The following is a 9,493-nucleotide window of genomic DNA, read 5'->3' on the forward strand; positions in this document are numbered from 1 at the left end:
AATACGAGAACACCACTTTAGACAGACTTTCTATCATAATTTAAAAAGAAACAAAATTATTACTGTTTGTTTTTAATTTACAAGAAACAACTTTGTAACAATCTTAGCAACAGCTTTTTCAGATATGATCATTCTTGACCCAGAACCCTTCACAGTTATGACACATTTTTTGCTATCTGTCCTTTCCAAGATCAAGGATAAAAAGCCATTATTCTGCTTACAGGGATGGCATCATTTTCACACAGATTAGAGACTTTTGCTTAGCGTGATTTTCAATCGTTGCTTAAATTAGACGTACCTTTTCAGAGTTGTCAACTCCTATATTTAATAATTCTATTGAAGTTCCACTAGATGAAATACATAACTCCAGTTATATGCCCATCTTCCCAGTTCCTAAGGTTTCAGAGAAAAGTTTGATCATAGGAAGCTAATGCAGTCCAAAAACTCAGGAGGCAGAAAGCACAGGATTATAGCAGCTTCACGCTAACTTCATGACTGTTGATGGGGCATCGATTTTTGGTAGCTGATGTTTATAAACATGGCCATACATACAGTCTTTTCCCCAGTATCCATGGTCAGTTTATCCTCTGTGGTTACAGAGCAGTAATACTGGACAGACAAGCCATTCATGTGCGCAGCCTGCTCAGACCCTTCAGGGCTTTGGGGATTAGGAGTACACTATTCAGCGATGGCTACTTAGCCTTCAGGATCAAATTTGCTTCCACAGCTGGAGGGCTGCCTGTGGGAGCCCAATCTAACAAACCATGCATGGAGCCAACTTGTATCCTATTTAGTAAACTCAGTATCCAATGCAGGAAGAACTCTGCCTGGGATCAACTGGTCCTCTTGGACTACAGCCGGTCCCTGAACTTCCCAATGCTTTGGGCTCAGAGAGGGCTTATTAGTTGGGCACAGTACTACCCACAATGCCTGAAAAAAGTTCAGCTTGAGCGCAGTGTTTGGTCTAGTAAGTTCTCTTCATTCCTGGAGCAAGATGGGGTCTAGGTGATACAGAATGAAGGCATGACCCAAGCTGGTTGTACATGGTGCCAGTCTTGTGCCTGCAGTGAACTCCCCATTTGCTGTAAGTTACCTGTGTCAGCCAGTATTCCATCCCCATCACTCCAGATAACCACGAGATTTTGGTTGTCTACAAGTGTGATTTTACGCTTGTGGAAGCATTATATCTGTACAAATAATTAGCTATACTTATTTTAAGTGATTAATTTGGGGTTAAGTGCAAAAAATGCAGAGAAGACTAACTTTCCTATTTATTTTATATAATTCAGTGTCCCAGCTTGCGAGGCTGTTACCCCTCCACCATCAGAAGTTTGACAACTGGTTGGACACACTACACCAAACTTGAAGAGAATGCTGTACACAAGCAGATCCTTAAATTTGCTCCATGTGATGATAAAACTGGGTCTGAGTTTTCCCCATATTGTTCTAGGCTTCTATTTTTATTTCTTTCACTGCAGCACAACACGAGTTTCTTCCCTTCACTGGGTCACATTCCTTCAGAACATATGAAGATTCCCCATTACACGTGTTAAGAGAAAAAACAAAGAAAAAATGCAATTCATGCTCAAAACACAGGCTCACATGGACAGAACTTTACTGCTTTTGGTAAGAAAGAAGGTAACATCCCCAGAAAACAAAATGGAAAGTACACAGAATTTCTGCCACATATTTAGTACAGCCACAGCTTCGAGCTCTTATCCACAGACCCCAGCATCCTTTCATGTACCCACTGACTCCTTCCACTACAGGAGAGATGAACCTCCTTGTGGACACATGTCCCCTTAATTTGTAAGATTCTGAGTTCCTGAGAAAAACAAGTAACAGCAGCAGAAGGGTGTATGTGAGCAAGTATTGAGGGGAAGGAACGAAAGAGGGGTCAACACACAGAGAACCTAATCATTGAGGTAGGCAGCCCTTATCGAAATGCGCATTGGTGAGCAAGACAGAAAAGCAGGACACACAAGAACCCTGCCTTGGGACATTTTTCTAGTGCCTAATCATATAATCTGGGTTCCTCACAACTGCAGTGAATGATAACCCTTTTTACATTTCTCATAAATGTCATGTAAGTGAATGAAAGTCATCACATGAATAACACAAATTTTGGGGTTTGCTTGCAAGGCTTAGTTTGTGAGCTTTGTCTTCTGGGTCTTCTCCAGGATCTTGCTCTTCTTTTTTAAACTACAACCTCCCCCCCCCCCCCCCCCCCAATAGAGCTATTTTTTATTGAAATACAGAATAGTCTTGGAAAAAAAAACCACACACAGCATCTATCCAATACCAGAAAATGGACCATAACAGCTGCTGGCAGTGCAGCAAGAGAACAGAAGAAGGCCACCCACAGTAAGCTTAAGTTAAGCAGCAAAGTAAACCCAGGAAACGGTTCATTTGTTTCTTCTTTATAAACGTTTTGTTACTTTATGCAAGTTCAAGTTGGTGATTTCTACCCTCTAAGAGCTAGATTTAAGGTACAGAGTGTGTTTATTTACTAAACCACACAAATCATGACATATATGTGCATCAGAAGGAAACCATAACGAAAAATGAGATGGTAGCAAGACAAAAGGTGGAAGGATGAGTAATGGGCAGCTGTGAAATGACATGTTAATCTCATTAGAGAAAAAAACCCTTGCTTGATGATGACAGGTTATTGTATTGTAAAATTACATCCCATCACTTGGATATTATTACAACACACCATGCTGAGCACTAGCATCAATTGTTTTGGCTTTAGTACAATCACTGTCAATTATCTCAGATTAATTTACCACTAAATCTAAATACAAAAGCACAAAATATCTCTTACATATGCAACATAATTGTTCCATAACCAACATAAAAATATGTACATACTTTTAAGCAGACACTGAAAAATACTAAAAAATAATTGCTATCCATATGTTTATGTGAATACATCACCAGTCTTCTTTCAATGTAACAATATGATCATAAAAATGCTGTATTAGCCTCTGAATCCACAAGCTATTTTTTATTTTCTGTTCTGTCTCTTACATCTCCACAGTGACTTAAATATTCAAATAACTTTACAGAGGAGCAGTCACACTTTTCTAGGTGAAGTTATAAACAGTACAGCTTGTATCAGTGGGAATGATGCATTTAAAATCATTCTTGTGAGAAAAAGATACAGAAGGCTGGGGTCATAAACCGCTAGCTTCTTCAGCATGTGTAACCAACTCACGGACACTAAAATAATGTATTTTAAATAGCCTACAAGCCCCACGTCAGTATATAAACAAGAAGATCTGTCAGCTGCCACTAAGCCAGTACACTGCTAATAACAAATGTATTCTATTCAGCATTTCATTAGAAGACGACTGCCAGGTAGTTATAAATTGTGGGCTTTGAAGCTACAGCTAGAAACGCTTGTGGTTAATCTGGATATAAAGTTTAACATGAAAAATACCAGTGCTTTCAAATACATTACATAAACCTAAACAGACAAAATCTCACTTACATTCTTGTCCTCCTTTTTCCTATTCCTCCCCCACTTCTCCTTCAAATTTCCTGTTTTCTCTCTCTACAGTGGCCAAAATATTAAATGGTAGCAATTTGTTCCCAGGTCACGTAGGGCTTTTGAAATGTCCTCTCTCCCTTCCTGACTGTACACACAGAACTAAGATACTGGATTTTTGGTACCAACTAGCTAATAGGTTCTGAAATTGCAAACAGCTCCTTGGGAAGCTGGCCCTAAGACTTTAAGGGCTCTGGAACAGGGACCATGTCCCCTAGCCAGTTGCAATCACAATCACGACTGATGGCAGGAGAGGAAAGCAGTTAGCTATGCCACTGCTGCATCATGTGGTCAGGAAGGTGCATATTATAACAAATTACATGGAAGTAGGTATGGAGGAGACCCTCTGCAGAGAGCTTTTATTCTGCTAATATATTCCTACAGCCACACAGAAGGTTGTAATTCCATGATCCTTGCTGCCTTTCTGCCACAACTGGCTCAGCTCGTGTCTCTCATCTCCCTTCCACCCCATGCTTCCTGTCTTCCTAAAAAAGATCTCATTAATTCCTCCTGAAAGAAAACCTGCACAATACAAAGTGGTCTTCCCCACTTCTTGACTTGCCTTTTCTCCACTCTTCCTACAATTCCCTCTACCACCCTCCTCACACCCATACAGATGTTTCTCATCTGCTCTCAAACTACTCCACAGGCTTCCTGACAGCATCCTACATAGAGATCTCTGTCACAGCCATTCTCAGCCCTTCTCATCCTTCTCCACAAACACCTCCTTCCTGCTTCAGCCTCCTTCATTAAAAGCATTCTTAGACATTCTGATTTAAAATATAAATCTTGACTCCACTAACTACCATCCCACTTCTCTTTCCTTCCCAAAGTCAGTAACTACACTGTTGCAACAGCTGGAAAATACGCAGACTGAAACTGGACAAAGGAATGACGAGCAATCTGCATTCCATCCCAGTACCCCAACAAACCCACTCTCAATGAACTTTCTAGTGATGTCTCCCTGGCCAGTGCTCAGAAACATTCTTCCATCTTCCTTCATGTATCTTTTGCAAAGTTTCTTGAATTCTTGACCTTCCTTGGCTTTGTAGCTGCAAACCCCATTGTGTCTTCATTCCCAATAGCTATTTCATCGTGTTCCTCTGAGGGTCTTCCTCACTCTGCAACATTTTTTGTTGCTTCACTTCTTTTCATCCATTCATTCTAGCAATGCTGCTGCAGAGATCCTCCTCCTAACCTGCAACATTGACCATGCAGCTCCTTTTATTTAGTTCTCCTCCCTATTGCAACTGCACTTTCAAGGTCTTGTTTCCAAGTATCATTATTACATACACTCACTCTTAAGGGGTGTCCTGCCTCTGACTGGATTCTCCTATCAGCCTTCATCTCTCAGTTTTCAAGCAAGTGTTTGAATAAGGGTTAGAAGGGCTCGTTGTAAATATGCACAAAACTAATGAAAGGCTTCTAAACTGCTTCTGAACGATGCATACCAAAAATAGACAACTGCTAACAGATCTTGGACAGCAGTATTTTAACAATATTGTTTGAAATGTTTCCAATAAAATATAACCATAAACATATGTAGGATGAAGTTCAGCCCCTGTATTTGCATTGGAAACAAAAGACCTAATCTGAAAGAGGAACAGCCCAAAGGGAGTCTACTGAAATCAACTGGCTCTACACGTGCTTGGGATTCTGCCTTTATCCTGTAGAGATCTATGCGGTCTTCAGTTTCCAGCTGTATTTACATACAGCAGGTGTGTGTTACTACTACTCTAGAAGTTTATCTCAGCATTTACTGTTTAAACTAGCATGCAATGTTAGTGACACATATCATAACTCCAGTAACCTGAGCTCATAGTTGAAATCATATACTTAGTATCACTACAGGTAAGTAAAAGGTCCCTTCAAAAAAAACCAGCCCCAAGTCATCAAGTACAATCTTGGATGAAGGAAGTTTTCTCTTTGTCAAAGACAGCTAATATCAGCTTTTAAAAAGCCTCACATGCTAGTGAGTTGTCTCAGCACCTTCTTAGAGGTCCTCAATGTGAAAAGGACAGTATCAGCAATGTTATGTTCCAGTCTTGCAAGCTACTGCCCTTGAAAACACTTGAGTGACAATCTAACCAGAAGCACAGGACAGGGTGGATGTGGGAAAGAAGGGGTTAAGCTTCAGGATTAAAGCCTTCTGCTTCTATTTTTCCACTTGGTACTTCCTCACAGCAAAATAGAAGCCTAAACACCACCTGACCTTCCCCCATTTTTACCCCAAATTAGTCAGGACAAAAACTTAATGGATCTTAAGCATGTACTTAAAGTTAGCAAGGAAGAGGGACCTGCTGAAGAGCTGCGTTGTGTAAATGACTTAAGGCAGGCTCTGCTTTCCCGCTTTTCTTGAACTGAGGCCTGTGCCATTACACTCTGACTTAGCAGGCCTCTTTTTTTAAAATGTCTTATGTCACCTGAGATGGTGTTAGGCATTTCATACTCTTAAATTAAAAGAGACTGACTGCATGATGCAAGTACTGTTGATGCCAATGGCCTCTGAGGAAACAATGCAGGAGTTTCTGGTTGGGAAGAAGCTCTGGACTCACTTTGGTTCATCTTGCAAGGTCTGTTCTTTCCAAGAAGGCAGAACACAGAGCTTGCAATATGCTAATGGGAAACAACCTGTTGGAGAGATCAGAGAGAGCACGCTGCAGAAGGCCGTCTATACCTCCCAGGCAAAACCAGGACTAAGTAGGCTGGCAGTCAGTTTACAAAAGCTGGCATGAAAAGAGGCATACAGGCTTTAAAAACAAAACAAAACAGGAGTAAACAAAAAATCTATCCACATGACATAATTTGTCATATAATAAAAAGTCTTTAAAAAAAAGAAGAGATGAAGAAGCTCTTTCGCAAGCAGGTGGTAACGCCAGCTCCCAGAGGAAAAGGCGGACAGGTACCAAACCACGGTGGACCTACCAGGGTGATACAGCAGAGAGGCAGAGATGCTGCAGGCCAGAGGTCCAGTTTATAAGCAATATCACTGGGACAGCTGAAAGACTGAAACACAGTCAGAATTCTTATTTAAAAGGCAGAGTCACAAGGGACAAGAGTTTAAAATGCACTGACCCGAGACATGAATTGTCTCTATTCTCTAGAACTGAAAAGAAACTGTTGTAGATGAAGATTACCTTGTGAAAGTAAGCTTGCTTGCTTCCCATCTAAATGGCTATCAGCTTAAACACTGCACTTAAAACCAGAAATGTTTTTAAAACTCACAATTAGCAGGGATAGCACCTGGTCTATAAGAGTCAACCAGCTCTTTGACTTCTGAGAGAGAGAAATCCAACTTTGAGGGTGCACACTGTGAAAATGCATTTTTCAAGAAAACTTTGAGTTTTGGCTTGAGGAAGAGTTAAAATATTTGTCCAATATAAAAAAATCCAACTTGATAAGCAAAGCTATAGCACATAAAGAAACTCCAAAAGAAACAGTTGTGTATGTAAACTTGATACTTGCTAATACGCAAACAGCCCCTGAAAAAAGAAAAATTAACCAAAATGTACTGTTGAAGACTCCATTGATCATTTTAAATATAATTAAACTACCATACACACACCCCACAATCCCACAGGGCTTTAGGTTTTTTCCCCTAAATTTAAAAAAAACCAACTCCAAACCCTGATCTGACAGCAGCAAATGACAGAACATCCACCAGCTTGAATGGACATAGGAAAGAGCCCAGGTAAAAGGAAGCCCTCCGCAGAGTTAAAACACAAGAGTAATGCAAAATGTACTGCCAGGGTGAAGTACTTGAGCGAAAGACCTCACAGTTCTTTTTGTGGTTCACATAGATGCTGAAGCTCAACTTTGCTTGGCAGTATGGCTGAGTTCTTCTGAGGATTTCCAAGAAGGACTGTTCTTTGTGATGTGTCATTAAAAAAGTGAGAAAAGCAGTAGAGCTCATTATGCTAAGGAAGGTTTGCTTTTTACACATATTCCACATCTAAATTAAAAAAAAACAATAAAAAAACATACTGGAAAGCACTGTGCTTGATATAGATACCTCTTTAAAAGTGAATCTCTTTTAAAACAATAGTACCTATCTCTATAGCACATTTCATGCATCTGCATATAAAAACTAACCCAAATACAAATTCTATTAGACTTACAAAACGTCAATAAATTGGGTCAAAACACAGCTTCCTGACACGAACTCTTCTATTGATTTTGAGCTGCAAGCAAAAAATGGGCAAGCAAAATTTAGCTTAAATGCAAATATTTACAATATGTTTCTTAGTACGAGTTATCCCTTCAGTTGCACAAGTCTATCGGATGTGACTGATAGTTTACGGTAAAAAAGGAAAGGGTAGGACTAGAGAAGAGTTTCACTGAGGTAGAAAAAGATATGTTACAACAACTTTGTTCCTGTTTTAAAGCCAGTGTTTGGAGTTCAGGACCTTGGCTTCTATTCAGCAAAGCACTTAAGAATTTGTTTAATTCCAGCGGTTTCTGTAAGACTTAAATATGTTTTTAGATATTTTACTGAATAGGAGTACAATTACTCACAAAAGCAATATAGCGTATTACTCAAGGGAATGATTGTGTCTCCTGGGTCTCCTGGGTAAAGCACATGCACATAGAGTGAAAAAAAAAAATCAATTTCAATAGACACTAAAAATAGATGGCTTTTCTGAGAGATGTGAACCTTTTCCTCACATTCAAGCTTCTGTTTGGGTTTATAGTTCATCGATGTTAACAAGGCTATTAATATAGAGTAATATTTTATTGCTGTACTCTGTTCTTAAATGTATACTTTAGAGTAAACCTTTCCCATAGCATTTTTCAGTCTCCATTTTAGATCCCAGTTCCTAGGCTTCTCCATTGATAAAATACTAGGATTTCCTTAGCTTTGCAGACAGAAAAGAAGTAAGTACAATGAATTAACAACACTAACAGTTTAAAAAAAACAAAGCACCAGCTGTGCTGCAAGCGAACCACCACATGTTTTCATTTCCTTTGCAATTTCTCAAAAGTCTTGACATCTCATTACAAAATTCAGCAGAGTAGGTCTTCCCCTTAAAACTATGTCAGCATAAATAGGGAAAATAACCAGAAATGCAGGTTCAATTGGAACACAACAATAGTTACTCTCCTACTGTATATCCAGCTCCTAGCTTGTAAAATAAGAGAGGAGAAAGTAAACTAGAATTTTATAGTCTAAACAGACTAGGTCCTTGTGAAACTATTCACATCAGATAGTCACAGGACTATACGCTTAACCACAACGGCAGGTACCGACAGTCACGCAGTATTTGCCTAGATTTCCCTGGTGCAAGCGTAAGTCTGAAATAATAAAAAAAAAGATAAGAATTCAGAGATAGTTCACACTAGCCCTGAATGTTTCTGCTGATTGTTGGAGGTGTTTTAAATGCATATTCCCAGTTTACATGCAACTGGGGCATCTCACAGAGCTAGAGAAGGAAGCAACAAATACGAAACTCCATAAAAGTTCTCTCGTATCTGACTGTGAAGAGAAAAAAGCAAGTGACTATTGCACAAGTTTAGTCCACGGCAAAAAGTTAAGTTCTAAAGAAATCTTTTTTTGTGTAGTACGTTTATTTAAAGGCCCCTTATGGATTGTTTTTACATAATTCCACTTACCCAGCTTACAAAAGAAACACGATTCTTTTTCAGAACCCCCTTAAACATCGCCATTATTTCCAAAAATTGATTCGAAGCTTTTACAAGCGGAGTTAAGTGTGCATCAAATACAAAAATAATGGCCCAATCTGCACTGGCAGTTCCCGAAAGTGCAAACCTGACGGAGTGATGGTCAAAAACAAGAAAAACGTTTTAGGAGAGTGAGGACGCGACCAACCCTCACGCAGCCCTACGACGCCGAAGCCCTCGGGCGGCGATCTGCCCCGACGGGCGATCCCCCCGAGGCCGCCCCTCTCTCCCCGTCAGCCCGCCCTGCCTGACCCCTGCCCT

The 9,493-nt window shown here is 39.9% G+C and overlaps 1 protein-coding gene across 2 annotated transcripts in view; it reads right to left on the reverse strand.

Annotated features, from left to right (window-relative positions):
- Positions 1-9,186, reverse strand: part of MAPK11 (mitogen-activated protein kinase 11) — a 31,464-nt gene extending 22,278 nt beyond the window's left edge. For both annotated transcript variants that reach the window (XM_010581285.1, XM_010581284.1), the window contains exon 1: positions 9,164-9,186. The gene's annotated coding sequence lies outside the window, so the exon portion shown is untranslated. The remainder of the gene's footprint in view (positions 1-9,163) is intronic.
- Positions 9,187-9,493: the final 307 nt, after the last annotated feature.

Source organism: Haliaeetus leucocephalus, unplaced genomic scaffold (genome assembly GCF_000737465.1).
Source record: "Haliaeetus leucocephalus isolate CR32 unplaced genomic scaffold, Haliaeetus_leucocephalus-4.0 Scaffold763, whole genome shotgun sequence".
NCBI lineage: Eukaryota > Metazoa > Chordata > Aves > Accipitriformes > Accipitridae > Haliaeetus > Haliaeetus leucocephalus.